The sequence below is a fragment of the Arachis hypogaea genome, chromosome 15 (genome assembly GCF_003086295.3).
Source record: "Arachis hypogaea cultivar Tifrunner chromosome 15, arahy.Tifrunner.gnm2.J5K5, whole genome shotgun sequence".
Taxonomy (NCBI): Eukaryota; Viridiplantae; Streptophyta; class Magnoliopsida; order Fabales; family Fabaceae; genus Arachis; species Arachis hypogaea.
In genome coordinates this window covers 114471409-114485479 of record NC_092050.1, presented here as the reverse complement: position 1 = coordinate 114485479, position 14071 = coordinate 114471409, and the positions used below count along the sequence as shown (strand labels likewise).

Sequence of the window (14071 nt, the reverse complement as noted above, 5' to 3'; positions counted from 1 at the left end):
TCTGAAGCATTTAAAGAATTTCCAAGTTGCATGTGCAACTGCGAGAAGACATGGGGCAGATGAAGCCGCAGTGTTGGTCTTCGCTTTCCCTTTCTCTTTGGAGGGAAAAGCGAAGGAGTGGTTTTATACTCAACCAGGTGAAGTTAGATCCAGTTGGGACTTGTTGCGTAAAGAATTTTTAGAAAAGTTTTACCCTCCTCAGAAAACAGACAAGTTGTGAAGAGAGATCTCTTGCATTGTGCAACGAGATGGGGAGACTTTGTATGAATACTGGGAGAGACTTAAGAAGTTGCTGGAGGCTTGCCCTCACCACAGGATTGATGAGTTGGTTCTTATCAGTTATTTCTGTCAAGGAATGCACCGCCAAGACAAGCTCTTCCTAGACGCTGCGAGTGGATGATCATTGACCAAAAACAAGACCGCTGTAGAAGCATAGGAAGTTATTTCAGACTTGGCGGACTTGACTCAGCACTCAAGGGCAAGGAGTCCACAACCGAAAGCTTTGAGTGAAGTTTCTCCCTCTGGAGATGCTATTTTGACCAAGACCCTTGGTGAAATGACAATCTTGTTGCGATAAATCACCCAAGGGCAACAAATTCCTCAAGCTTTGATAAATGCTCCATCTCAAGCTCTAAGGATCGAAGGACCATCAAGGATATATGATGTTTGTGCTTGTAACACTCATTACACCGATGAATGCCCTCAACTCCAAGAGGACACTACATTGGCGGTAGCCAACCCTTATACACAAAGACCAAATTACAACCAAAGATCCTACCAACACGGAGGCAATCAAAACAAAGGGTGGAGGGATAATTCAACTCAAAGGTGGAACCAAGCTTTTCAAGCTCATCTCAATCAAAACGCTCAAGTCTACTACCATCAATATCCCCAAGGTCAACCACAATACCAACAACCCCCACAATCTCAACCTCAAGGGAAGTACCAACACCCACATAGTAGGCCTAGCCCTCTTCAAGTTAACCAAGCCCTTCCCTCCAATCAACCTCACATGAATGACACAATTCATACCTTCATGAAAGAACAGCAAGAGTTCCATAAGAAACAAGAGGCATATATGGCTACAATAGCCGAAGCCCTTTCCCGCTTAACTCTCCCTCCTCAAACCACACAAAACACCCAACAAGCTTCAACCTCGAGTAGTTTACCCTCTCAACATCAACCCAAACCTAAGGGTAGCATTAATGCCATTACCCTTAGGAGCGGCACTAAACTGGATAAGAATGTTGCTATGCCTACAAAGTTGAGCGAAGAAACAAACAATGAAGAGGTAGGAGATGAAGTGGAGGGGATGAGGTATGAAGATGAAAGTGTTGACAAAAGCGAGAAAGAACCACCCAAGGTTAAGGAGCCAAAGAGAAAGACCTTGCTTGAAGAGCCTTTGCCCATTCCATTCCCAACTTTAGCCAAGAAGGCCAAGAAACAAGAAGAACTTGTCCCCAATATGGTGAAAGTTTTTAAGAAGGTTGAAGTCACTGTCCCCCTCTTCCAAGCCATTCAACAAGTGCCTAAATATGCCAAGTTCCTTAAAGATGTTTGCACTCACAAAGACAAACTTGGCAACCTCAACACAAAGCCGGTAGATGATTCTATCTCTTCTTTACTTCCTGAAAAATGCAATGATCCCGACCCATGTTTGGTCACTTACTTGATTGGTGGGATAAAATTCATGGACTGTATGTGTGATCTGGGGGCGTGCGTAAGCATTATGCCACTCTCTATTTATGAAAGATTGAATTTGTCACCCCTAAAGAGGTCCGGGGCGAGGTTTGTGCTAGCCGATAAAAGTATTGTGTTAGTTGTGGGGATTGCAGAGAATGTGTTAGTTGATATTCAAGGATTGCTCTTTCCAGTTGATTTTCACATTTTGGAGACCCCTCCCATTGATTCCAACAAGCCATCGTCCATACTCCTTGGAAGACCATTCCTAAAGATAGCCCGTTTCAAGCTAGATGCACATTCGGGAGTCTATTCTTTCGAGTTGGATGGCAAGTTAGTCAAGTTCACTTTGGAGGAGTCCCACAAGCCCGTTCTTGAAGCTTATTCTATTTTTGGGTGCGACATCATTGAAGATCAAGTGATTGAGGATGGCAAAGAGTAAGAAAAAGAGGATGTTGCCAAGAAGTCAAATTCAAAGGATCACTCTCAACCCAAGAATGCTAAGGAGTTGGAGATTTTCCTCCTTGGTGAAGTTTCCAAGTGACAAATGAAGACATGGAAGTCCAACTTAGGACTATAAACCAAAGTACTCGGTGGGAGACACCCCACCATGGTAACATTGTTCTAATTTTATCTCTTGTTTATAGCCTTTTGAATTATTTGCTTTCTTATGATATAATGAGCAGCTTAGGTTTAGTTTGATAATTTTGAGTTGAATGAGTTAAATTACTCGTGGACCATGAAATTGTGCTTGTTTGAATGATTTGGGGATGGTATGTTGATATGCTAAGGGTAGGAACCTTAGTTTTGAAGAGAAAAGAATTTTCTGAACCAGGGCATCTGTGCGTACGCACCAAGTTGTGCGTGCGCACAAAACTGTGTTTTTCATCTCCTATGCGGCCGCACGAACCTGTACGTCCGCATACGACTTAATATTTCCTCTGGTCGCAGCACCAGCACAGCTTGTGCGTGCACGCTGCCCTGTTTTCTCTGATCTGTGCGTGCGCACAGCTGCGTGCATACGCACACAACCCCTCTCATACTTCATCTGTGCAGCCGTACAGACGTGTGTGTCCGCACACCAATTGTAGACCCCTCTAGTGGAGCGACGGAACGGCTTGTGCGTGTGCTCAACCTCCCCCATTTTCGGCCCCTGTGCGTGCGCACGGACCTGTGTGCGCACGCACACATGATTCTGTCCTCAAGTAAAAAAAAAACATGTTTGTGCGGTCGCACGTCTTTGTGCGTCCGCACGTCTTTATGCAACCTCTCTGGTTGCAGCGTTCGCATGTTGTATGCGTTCGCACCCCTTCCAAGTTTTCGTCTTTGTGCGTCTGCATAGGCCCCTGTGCGCCCGCATGCAACGCGTTCTGGGCGTTAACAGGGCAACCTGCCCTGTTGAGAAGCAGCTTCTCTTTTTCTTCTTCTCTTCATAGCTGCTCTCTCTCTCTTCTCTGCCCAGCTCCGTCGCTCTCTGTTGCCGGCTACCGCCGCTGTCAGCCCACCGCCGGCGACCCTTCTCTCTCTTTCTCTTACTCCTCTTCTCTTTTCTTTCTTTCTTTCCCTTATCTTTTCTTCATCTGCCACCGGTGAATTCTCTCTTCCGGTGCTTCTTTTTCTGGCGAATCCAAACGCCATGATTTCGCAGTGGCTATAAGAAGTGCCATTGTTCCTCCCTAATTCTTGTTCTTTTCAACCTTTATATCTTAGGTTCTTGCTTTTTCTTTTTATTTATGTTAATATTTTTGCAATTGATTTCATTCCTTTTATGTTACTTAGATCTCGTTAGTTGTTTTTCTTATTGTTTCTTTGTGTTGCAAGGTGTTGTTGCTTCATTGTTGGGTTGGTTATGATCAAATTTGAGCTTAATTGTGATGAACTTGCACATTGCATACCACATGTTCGATAAAATGCCTCAATGAACATTTTGTTTGATTCATAAGACTTGGCCATCATATGTGTTCAATTTATCTCTTGTTAGGCATATTGTATGAATGGTGCAACTTCTATTATGACTTTTGATGGTAGAAAATTGAAATCACCAATGCATTTCCTTGTTTGTCAATGTGAAATTTTGGTTGTGAATGCATTGTGTTGGGTAATTTGAGTTTCATTGTTCATCTTGGAATTTATATTGAGTAACCACCCTTCGAATGTTCAACTTTTGATGATGTCTTGATCAAACATCTTTTGGGGCTTCCAATTAAGGACATTGTATGTGTTATTACCGCTTTTTGAGGATGAACAATGGACAATCCCCTTTTGGTGCTTGCTGGAAGTTGTTTGCATTTCTCTGTTTTATATTTGTAACTTGAGCAATAAGTCGTGAAGCTTTAACCTGTGAATTGCCGTAAGGGTGTGATTGCCGTGATATCCGGCCGGTGTGTTTGTTCCAATCACGCGTAACAACGGAAAATACACACCGTGTTTTTTGTGAATCACACTACTTCCATAAGCTCTTTTAACATTGTTAGTGCTTTCTCATTGATTTTACTTAATTGTTGCCCTATGATCTCGAAGTTCTTTTCTTTGTATTTTCAGGATGAGGAAGAAGGGTAAGGCATGGTTACTGCACTGGTTGAGCAAACTACCGCCCACTCTCCTGATATTTGGGGTAATCGCCAAGGTCATAGACCGGATACCTTGGTTAACCAGAGAGCCGACTCTCAATACGAGGCTATTGAGAAGTGTGCAATCCATTGGGAGCGGCCGTTGAAGGTTCCAAGCCAATACAAGGCGACTATTCACCAAAGGATCACCTCGCTTCATTGGGAGTTTCTCGAGCAAGAACCCATTGAAGTCAATGAGACTATGGTGCAGGAATTTTATGCGAACTACTAAGCTTGGGAAGCAAAGTCAGTCTTCCTCTGGGAAAAGATGTTAGATACATCCAATCAAGCTCTAGAAGCTATTCTGAACATCCCCCACATTCCACTTGACAAAGATGAATACTCCAAGATCAAAGTGAATGTCTTCAAAGGAAGAGTATCTCTGATTCCCATTCTTGAGAGAATAGGCCGTCCTAGTGCATCTTAGGAGTATAGCAAAGGGAGGAATTCCGTTCCCACTAGTATTGCATACTCTGATTTGAATGCTGAAGCTCGTATATGGCATCAAATTGTGGCAGACTACATCATCCCGAGCATCCACACTACCCATGTGAGATTTAGAACTGCTTTGCTACTTTGGGCTATTATGCAAGGGAAGCATATAGCCATCTTGCCTTTATTGCGCAAATCAATTTGGAAATTGGTTGAGAAAAAGAATATCAACATTCCATTTCCATCGATGGTGATGCACTTAGCAAACACAGCGGGGTAGAGAGGCGACCAATGGACATTATGTTCCGAATTCCTAGAGGCAACGAGTTTATTCCGAGGGGAGATTTAGAAAGATCAACAAACCTTACACCCTCCAAGAGAAAGACACCCATAGCACTACCATCAAATCTACCAACTTCATCAACTGCTTTACCCTTTCTCCGACCTCTTCCGGATTTATTCCAAGACATCTTGGACGATATCCACCATATGGAGTATTTAGAGCACAAACGTTTTGAGTGGATAGCGGCAAAACTAGAAGAAAGAGACCCCGGCCCGATTCCTAGAGATCTATCCGAGCTAGCTAGGGAGGAGCATGAGGCAGTTGACCATCCCACTCCTGAGTCCACCAGTTGAAGGTGACCCCTCTTCATCCTCCCGGATTGTGAGCATGCATGGAGGACCGTGCACAAACTAAGTGTGGAGGAGGATCGATGACTTCAAAGGGGGTAAAAATTTATCTCTTAAAGACATTTTGCAATGTTTCTTGTAGTACTTTTTCTTTATTTTGAGTAGCTTTATTTCTATTGCATCTTGTTTGGTTTGCTGTAAATATTTCTTTATCGCTTATGGATATTTAGTAGTTAATATTTGCATGTTGCATGGTAGAACAAATAAGCTGGTGAAACACCAAGGAATTTCCATGAAACCTTCTTTTTAGGGGCATACCATTGATTGAATTGAAGAAAAATTTTGTTTACCAACTTGCTTGGAGTATTTTATTTGTAGAACATGGAAACGAGCTAGAACAACATACCTTGTGAGATTTGAGCTTTGATAGATGGTTGCACTTTTCAGCCATAATGTTGTTCTTGAATGTGATCATACTCCTTTTTTATTGTGATCATTGATTTGCATGATTCTTTATGTCCTGTATTTGTGTTTGGATGCATTTAGCATGATTGAGGCCATCTTTGATGATAAACTCACTAACCTATATGACCAACCCTTGCATTCACCTTTGTGAACCCCTTTGAGCCTATGAATCCCCTTTTGTTCTGATGATAGCATATTACTCCCCTTAAGCGGAAAATCATTGATATCCCTGAAATACTCTATGATTAGCTTGGGTGGATTAGTGTGTAAATTCTAAGTGTAGGAGAATTTTGGGAAGCATTGGTGATAAAGACATGAACTCTTTGTGAAAAAAAAAACTTTTGGGGCAATTAGGTAATGCTCATGCATTTTACTAATTAAAACATATGCATTCATAGTTCAATTTAAAAAAAAAACTTGCGCATAACAAAGTATGAATGAAAAGAGTAAATAAAGGATGCATATGCCATGTTTGAAAAGAAAATACATGAGTAAAGTGAAATAGAAAAAAAAAAAGAAAATGGGTAGAAAGGTTGCATTATCATGTGTACATAGGTGATGTGGGATTAGGTGGATACTCAAGCTAATCAAAGAGCTAATTCTTTAAGTCTACTTAACTATATTTCATCCTACCTAACCCTACCCCCATTACATCCCTCTAAAGACCTCATGATACTTGTTATTCATGCATTAAATACTAGTTGATTGTTAGATGACTTGCAAATCTTTGAAAAGCATGATAAAAGGAAAATTGAGTGGTTAAACCCTAAACACTGAGCGAATTGAGTGGATATACATCCGGTGAGGGGTTTGATCACTCAATTCTATGTTCTTACACCTCATATTGCATCTTCCTGCAAGTTGTTTGATTGGATAGTTTTGATAACTTCAATTCAATTCTTTAGACATTAATCTTAATGCATGAACTCTTTGCATTGGCCCTAAAGTTCTCCTATGATGGATTGGAATTTCATGGTTTGTTTCTACTAACTCTCATCATAGTACATGGTGCACAGAAATTGTGATTACACTTTGATTATGTAAAATTCATTGCTCTTTCTTTCCCTGGTAATGGCGCCAAAACATGATGCCAATACCATGGTTCACAACTTCGCACAACTAACCAGCAAGTGCACTGGGTCATCCAAGTAATACCTTACATGAGTAAGGGTCGAATCCCACGGAGATTGTTGGTATGAAGCAAGCTATGGTCACCTTGTAAATCTCAGTCAGGCGGATATAAAATAGTAATGGGTTTTCGAAAATAATTAATAAAATAGGGATAGAAATACTTATGTAAATCATTGGTGAGAATTTCAGATAAGCGAATAGAGATGCTTTCGTTCCTCTGAACCTTTGCTTTCCTGCTATCTTCATTCAATCAGTCTTACTCCTTTCCATGGCTGGCTTTATGTAATGCATCACCATTGTCAATGGCTACTTTCGGTCTTCTCTCGGGAAAATGATCCAAATGCCCTGTCACGGCACGGCTAATCGTCTGGAGGCATCACCCTTGTCAATGGTTACATCCTATCCTCTCAGTGAATATGGTCAACGCACCCTGTCATGGCACGACTATTCATCTGTCGGTTCTCGATCATGCTGGAATAGGATTTACTATCCTTTTGCGTCTGTCACTACGCCCAGCAATCGCAAGTTTGAAGCTTGTCACAGTCATTCAATCATTGAATCCTACTCGGAATATCACAGACAAGGTTTAGAATTTCCGGATTCTCTTGAATGCTGCCGTCATTCTAGCTTACACCACGAAGATTCCGATTAAGAGATCTAAGAGATACTCATTCAGTCAAAGGTAGAACGGAAGTGGTTGTCAGGCACGCGTTCATAGGGAATGATGATGATTGTCACGTTCATCACATTCAGGTTGAAGTGCGAATGAATATCTTGGAAGCGAAATAAGATGAATTGAATAGAAAACAGTAGTACTTTGCATTAATCTTTGAGAACAGCAGAGCTCCACACCTTAATCTATGGAGTGTAGAAACTCTACCGTTAAAAAATACATAAGTGAAAGGTCCAGGCATGGCCGAATGGCCAGCCCCTCTGATCTAAGAACCAGGCGTCCAAAGATGAACAATGGATTCCAAGATGTCTAATACAATAGTAAAAGATCCTATTTATAATAAACTAGTCACTAGGGTTTACAGAAATAAGTAATTAATGCATAAATCCACTTCCGGGGCCCACTTGGTGTGTGCTTGGGCTGAGCTTGAGTGTTGCACGTGTAGAGATCCTTCTTGGAGTTGAACGCTAGCATTTGTGCCAGTTTGGGCGTTCAACTCTGGTTTTGGATCCTTTTCTGGCGCTGGACGCCAGAATTGGGCAGAGAGCTGGCGTTGAACGCCAGTTTGCGTCATCTATTCTTGGCCAAAGTATAGACTATTATATATTTCTGGAAAGCCCTAGATGTCTACTTTCCAACGAAATTGGAAGCACGCCATTTCAAGTTCTGTAGCTCCAGAAAATCCACTTTGAGTGCAGGGAGGTCAGAATCCAACAGCATCAGCAGTTCTTCTTCAACCTCTGAATCTGATTTTTGCTCAAGTCCCTCAATTTCAGTCAGAAAATATCTGAAATCACAGAAAAACACACAAACTCATAGTAAAGTCCAGAAATGTGAATTTAACATAAAAACTAATGAAAACATCCCTAAAAGTAACTAGATTCTACTAAAAACATACTAAAAACAATGCCAAAAAGCGTATAAATTATCCGCTCATCAGTACATATTGGTGATTAGTCTTAGGATAGTTGCATGCATTTAAGTAGTATATAGCATAAGTTATTTTCCCTTTCATATATCTCCTTTGCGTGTGTTTAGCATGAGGACATGCTAGTATTTAAGTGTGGAGGAATTGATGAATCCATATTTAATGATGATTTTTGGTTAAAATTGAATAGATTTTCATCATATAAACTTACACTTATTCCCTTGAATAGCATGCTTTTGAACTTTCCTTCCAAATTGCGCTTGATTATGAAAATATGCTCTTTTGTGCTTAATTTAATCTATTTTATTCTGTTTGCCTTCTATTCGATACCTTGATGTTGTTTGTGAGTGATTCCAGGTGTATAAGGTAGGAATGGGTTGGAGAAAATGGAAGAAGAGCATACAAAGTGGAGGAAGCATGAAGAATCAAAGGAGATGAGTTTAGAGACCTGTGTGTGTGCATGGTTGCTTGTGCATACGCACAGCTGCCCAATCAAAGTGCGTGGATTGCTTCGAGCGCGTCGCGCGTCTATTCAAGTATCACCTAGTGTGCATGCACACGGCTACTTGTGCGTACGCACAGGACTGGATTTCTCGCAAGGTGTGCGGACGCACGCATCTGTGCATCTGCACAGGTGTCCGCACATGACTTCATTAAAATGGCACGTGAGTCGCAATTTGGGAGCTTTGGAGGCCCATTTCTGAAGTCTTCTAGCTTACACTGGAGGGGAAATGAAGGACATAATATAACATATCATTAGTATAGTTTAGGAGTAGTAGTAGGAAACTTTTAGTTAGTTTTTCTCTAAGTTTTTCATCATCTCTATTAGGGTTTATATTAGGGTTTTACATTCAAGTGCCATTTTCATTTTTGATCTTGGATTTTGCTAGCTTTCATTGTAAGTATTCTCTTGTTATTACTCTTTATAGTTACATTGTCATTACACTTTCTTCTAATTCAAGTTATAGTTCAATTTTGCTTCTGTCTTGCAATTTCAGTTTCTTGTTGATGAATTTGATGTTTGATGTTTGTTTCATGCTTTCTTGTGTTATTCTTGTTGATTGAGATTAATTGTTGCTTTTAGTTTCAAACCTTTTATCATTTTCTCCATGTTTAAGGTTTTTGCCCACCAAGTGTATGACAAAATGTCAAACATGATTTTAGGCTAAATTTTTGGTTCTTGGCTTGGGTAAAGTGAGCAATTGGGTTTCTAGAGTTGGAATGTCCAACATTTAGTTTCAATTCTTAGATTGTTAATTGTTCTTGTTCCCACTAACGCTAATTTGTTGCTAAAGTAATTAGCAAGCAATTTAGGATTTGTGGGTTGAGAACACTTATGCTCATTTAACTTACTTTCCGATGTGAGGGTTGATCAAGTGAGATTAATCCATCCAAATTGTCATAGTTGTGGTTCCAACAAGGAAAGGACCCTTAGGTCACTCCAAGCCAAGACTCTTTTTGATGCTTTCAATCTTTCATACATTTCTATGTTAATCTCTTTTATACTTTACTTGTTTATATTACATGGTCGGTTCTTTAATTTCTTTATTAGTTCAATCATTACAATTTTGCATGTTCTTTTATTACTTTATATGTTTATTTCTTCATTGACAATCCCTTGATCACTACAAATGGATTTGCACACTCATTGTTCTAAAGTGCTCCTTGGAAGATGACTCGGGAGTCAAATACTCTCAGTTTTGAATTACTTGTGAATTGTGACATATCTTGTGAATTTCCAAATTTGATCGACGGCCAACTTGTTGGGTTAGGACTATACTTACAACGCTAATTCCATTTTGGATAACCATGTTCCTAACCTATATGCGAATTGGCCGTTGTCAATAAACCACAATTTTATGGTTTGTCTTGTATTGAAATGAGTGAACTTTATCAACTTTTTCTACATTTATTCACTAAAATAGTATGGTTTTGTGAATTCTCCCTAAATTGTGCTTAAGAGTAAAAACATGCTTTTTAGGCCCTTAATTTGCCAAATTTAATTTACTTTAATCCCATTCGATGCTTTGATGTGTTTGTTAAGTGATTTTAGGCTTAGAAGGTAAAGATTGGATTGAAGAAGTGAAGAAAGAGCATGCAAAGTGGAGTATTGGTGTGGGATTTAGAATTTTCAAAGCTTAATCGGCAAGTGCACTGGGTCATCCAAGTAATACCTCAGGTGAGTGAGGGTCGATTGCACGAAGATTGTCGGACTGAGCAACAATGGTTATCCAATTGGCTTAGTTAGGCGAACAGAAAAAGGTTGTTGATGGTTGAAAATGAATAAAACAATAAACAAGAAAATAAAGAAAGCAATTAAAAGGTTTGGTGTGAAAACAATGAGAGAAAATAGTTAAGGCTTCGGAGATGTTTACTTTTCCAGATTAAAAGTTCTTACCAACTATTTTAATAATGTATGATTCATTCCATGGCAAAATGTAAATGTATAAACCCTAATCTCTTAGTGATTTAGCCTCCTCTAACCTTCATAAACCGCCACTCTTGTGGTCAATCAAATCCGAATAGAGGGTTAAGTTCAAAAACTAGTTTATGGCAAAAATCCTAATTACCCAAAGCTAACAGGATTATATGTCACATATCCCAATTAGTTCATGTAATTAGCAATTTAGGAATAATTTGTTTTCAAGCTGTTGTTCAAGTGAGATAACTCTCTTGAGAATCACAAGAACTCATGTATAATAAGGGTTATACTCTCATTTTACCCAGATTCATAAGGTTAAGAACGAAAACAATCTTTGGAAATGAATCAATACATTAATTAAAATAATAAAGCAATAGTTTTAATCCATAGAAATAAACAGAGCTGCTAACCTTAACCAAGGAGGTTTAGTTGCTCATGACTTATAGAAAAAACTAGGGTTCTAAAAAGTGCAGAAGTCTGATCTCCCAAAAAAGGTGGATCTTTTCCCTTTTATACTAACATAATTTGAACTGAAATAAAATAAAATAATAAATCTTAAAACTAAAAGATATTGTTTGTAAATAAAAAATTACAAACAGAAAATAAAATATACCAAATACTAAATGCTAAATCCACTAGAGATGCTCCAAGAATGGGCTTTTCACTTTCGAATTCAGGCTTGCTGGCACTAAACGCCAGCTTGGGCATTTAGCGCCCTAGAGGGAGTGGCCACGAGCATGCTCCTAGCGTTAAACGCCAGCTTGGCGTTTAGCTCCCCAAGGGGAGTATGCCAGCTTTTATTTTTTTAGCTCCAAACTCTGCCAAACTGCTTCGAATTTCACCTAAAATCATAAAACCGCTAAAACAACTCATAGTAGCATCCAAAGAGGGTTTTTGCACTAAAATCAAATAAAACTAAATAAAATCTAACTAAAAACAACTGAAAAATGATAAGAAAAATGGTACAAGATGTTCACGCATCACAATACTAAAGTTAAACTGTTGCTTGTCCTCAAGCAACCAAAAATAGTGTAGGACCAAGAAGAGAAGATGCTTGAGACTTGAGTTGTCATTTTAAGCTCAAGTCTAGTTACTAGGTGGGGCTAATGACACTCTTATTCCGAACAGCTTCGGCATCTCACTATCCTTTGAAGATTAGAAATATTAGTATCCTTCATAACTGGAACTCAGATGATATTATAGATTCTCTTCTTTAGGCTCTAATTGATTGTTGAACACAGCTCTTTCTTTTCTTTGGTGCTTTGCACCTTGAGCCTAGCCGTGACTCTAAGTGTTTTGTCTTCAAGCTTAACTTGAAACAAGAACACCACAAGCACTTAACTGGAGAACTCTTTTGGATTCTAATTTTTCTTTTTGCTTCTCCCAGACAGTGGTGCTCAGAGCCTTAGGCATACTCTGCAACAGCAATTGGTCACAACTTTAGGTGTTTAGTCTTAAGGGTTACTTGACACTTTTTACGCCACAAGCATATGGTTAGGGAAGACCACTCTTTTGAGCTTTTAGATCAATTTTGACCCTCCTACCATTGATGCTCAAAGCCTTGGACCTTTTTCTTTTTCTTTTTCGTTCTTTTTGCTATTTGTTTTGCTTCAAGAATCAATCTTTTTCTTATTTCAGAGAATCAATAATAGTTTTCTAAGTTCCTGTTCCTCAAGAACCGATATTCTCAACTCCAATATCAAACATGCACAGTTAATTCATACATTCAGGAATAAAGATAGTGCCACCACATCAAAGTAACTAGAACAACTCAATATATAACTCAAAATATCATGAATTTTGCTACTCCTTTTTTCTTTTGATGTTTCTTTTTAAGCTCAGTGAGCAATACATGAGATATCATTTAAAGATAAACATAAAGTACTAAAATAAATAACTAACTAGAAAGCAAGAAAATCCTACTAGTGATCATGCAACTCAGAATAGAAAACATAAAATAGAATGAAATACTAGAAAATAGAAATAAGATAAGGGAAAGGAGAATGAAACTCAACCACCTCAGTCATGGTGGCGCTACACTCCCTGGTCATCACAACAGTTTGTCCTCCTTTAAAGGATCTTATATTTGACAACAATTTCTTTATAAACTTAACATATATTGGCATCTGGTTAAGTGCTTCTATGAAAGGAATTTTAATGTGGAGTGTCTTGAATATCTTTAGAAATTTGGAGTATTACTTCTCTTTGTTTTCTCCCAACCTTTGAGGATATGGTATCTTTGGTTGGTATGCTTTCACTGCCTCCTTCTTCATTGAGTTGTCACTTTGTGTAGAAGTTTCCTGTCTTTGCTTTTTCTCCTCCAATTTTTCTTTTGAAATTTCTCTGTTGTGGTCTTCCTGAATGGTGGCTTCTTTCTCCAAAATTTTCCCATTTCTCAATGTGATTGCCTTACACTCTTCCCATTTTATGGCTTTTCCTGCTTTTCTTGGGTTGTTTTCAGTGTCACTTGGGAGGGCATTTGCTCGCTTTTCAGCCATCTCAGCAATTTGTTTAGCCATTTGGCCCATTTGCCTTTCTAGATTTCTTATTGATGCATCTTGATTCCTGGCTAATGCTTCTTGTCTTTCTTGGCTTTTGTTTTCCATTTCTTGACTCTTAGCAAGGTTTCATGTGGTCTGAGCAAGTGCTTGTGTGATTTAAGTAAGGGCTTGTAGTGTTAACTCAATGGTGGAGAGTCTAACTTCTTGATGGGATTGTATAATGTGTGGTTTGAGCCTAGTAACTACTATTAGGGCTATTGGGTTGAGTATTTTGTGGGTTGAATGAGGGTGCGGAGAAGTTATTTTGAGAGTTTTTGAATTAGGTTTGGTTAGTGAGTTGGTGGTTGAAATTGTTAGTGTTGTGGAAGCTGTTGTTATTTGAATTGTCATTCCTTTATCCTTGGTTTTGTTGGCCTCCCCACCCAAAATTGTGTGGTTCTTCTATCCTGGATTGAATGTGTCTCCATATGGATCATTCTGGGGTGATTTAGAGGTGTTGTTCATGAAGTGGACTTGTTCCATGCCTAGTTGCTCATAGTTGAATGGTTCAGAATTCTCTTCAATTTGATTTACTCCAATTGACCCCTGAGCTGGGTGTGA

At 39.2% G+C, this 14071-nt stretch overlaps 1 non-coding gene across 1 annotated transcript; it reads right to left on the bottom strand.

The window, feature by feature from the left end:
* Window positions 1–211: 211 nt before the first annotated feature.
* LOC112753552 (small nucleolar RNA R71) lies at window positions 212–318 on the bottom strand. The gene has a single exon (XR_003177935.1). It is a non-coding gene; the product is annotated as a small nucleolar RNA R71 (small nucleolar RNA).
* Window positions 319–14071: the final 13753 nt, after the last annotated feature.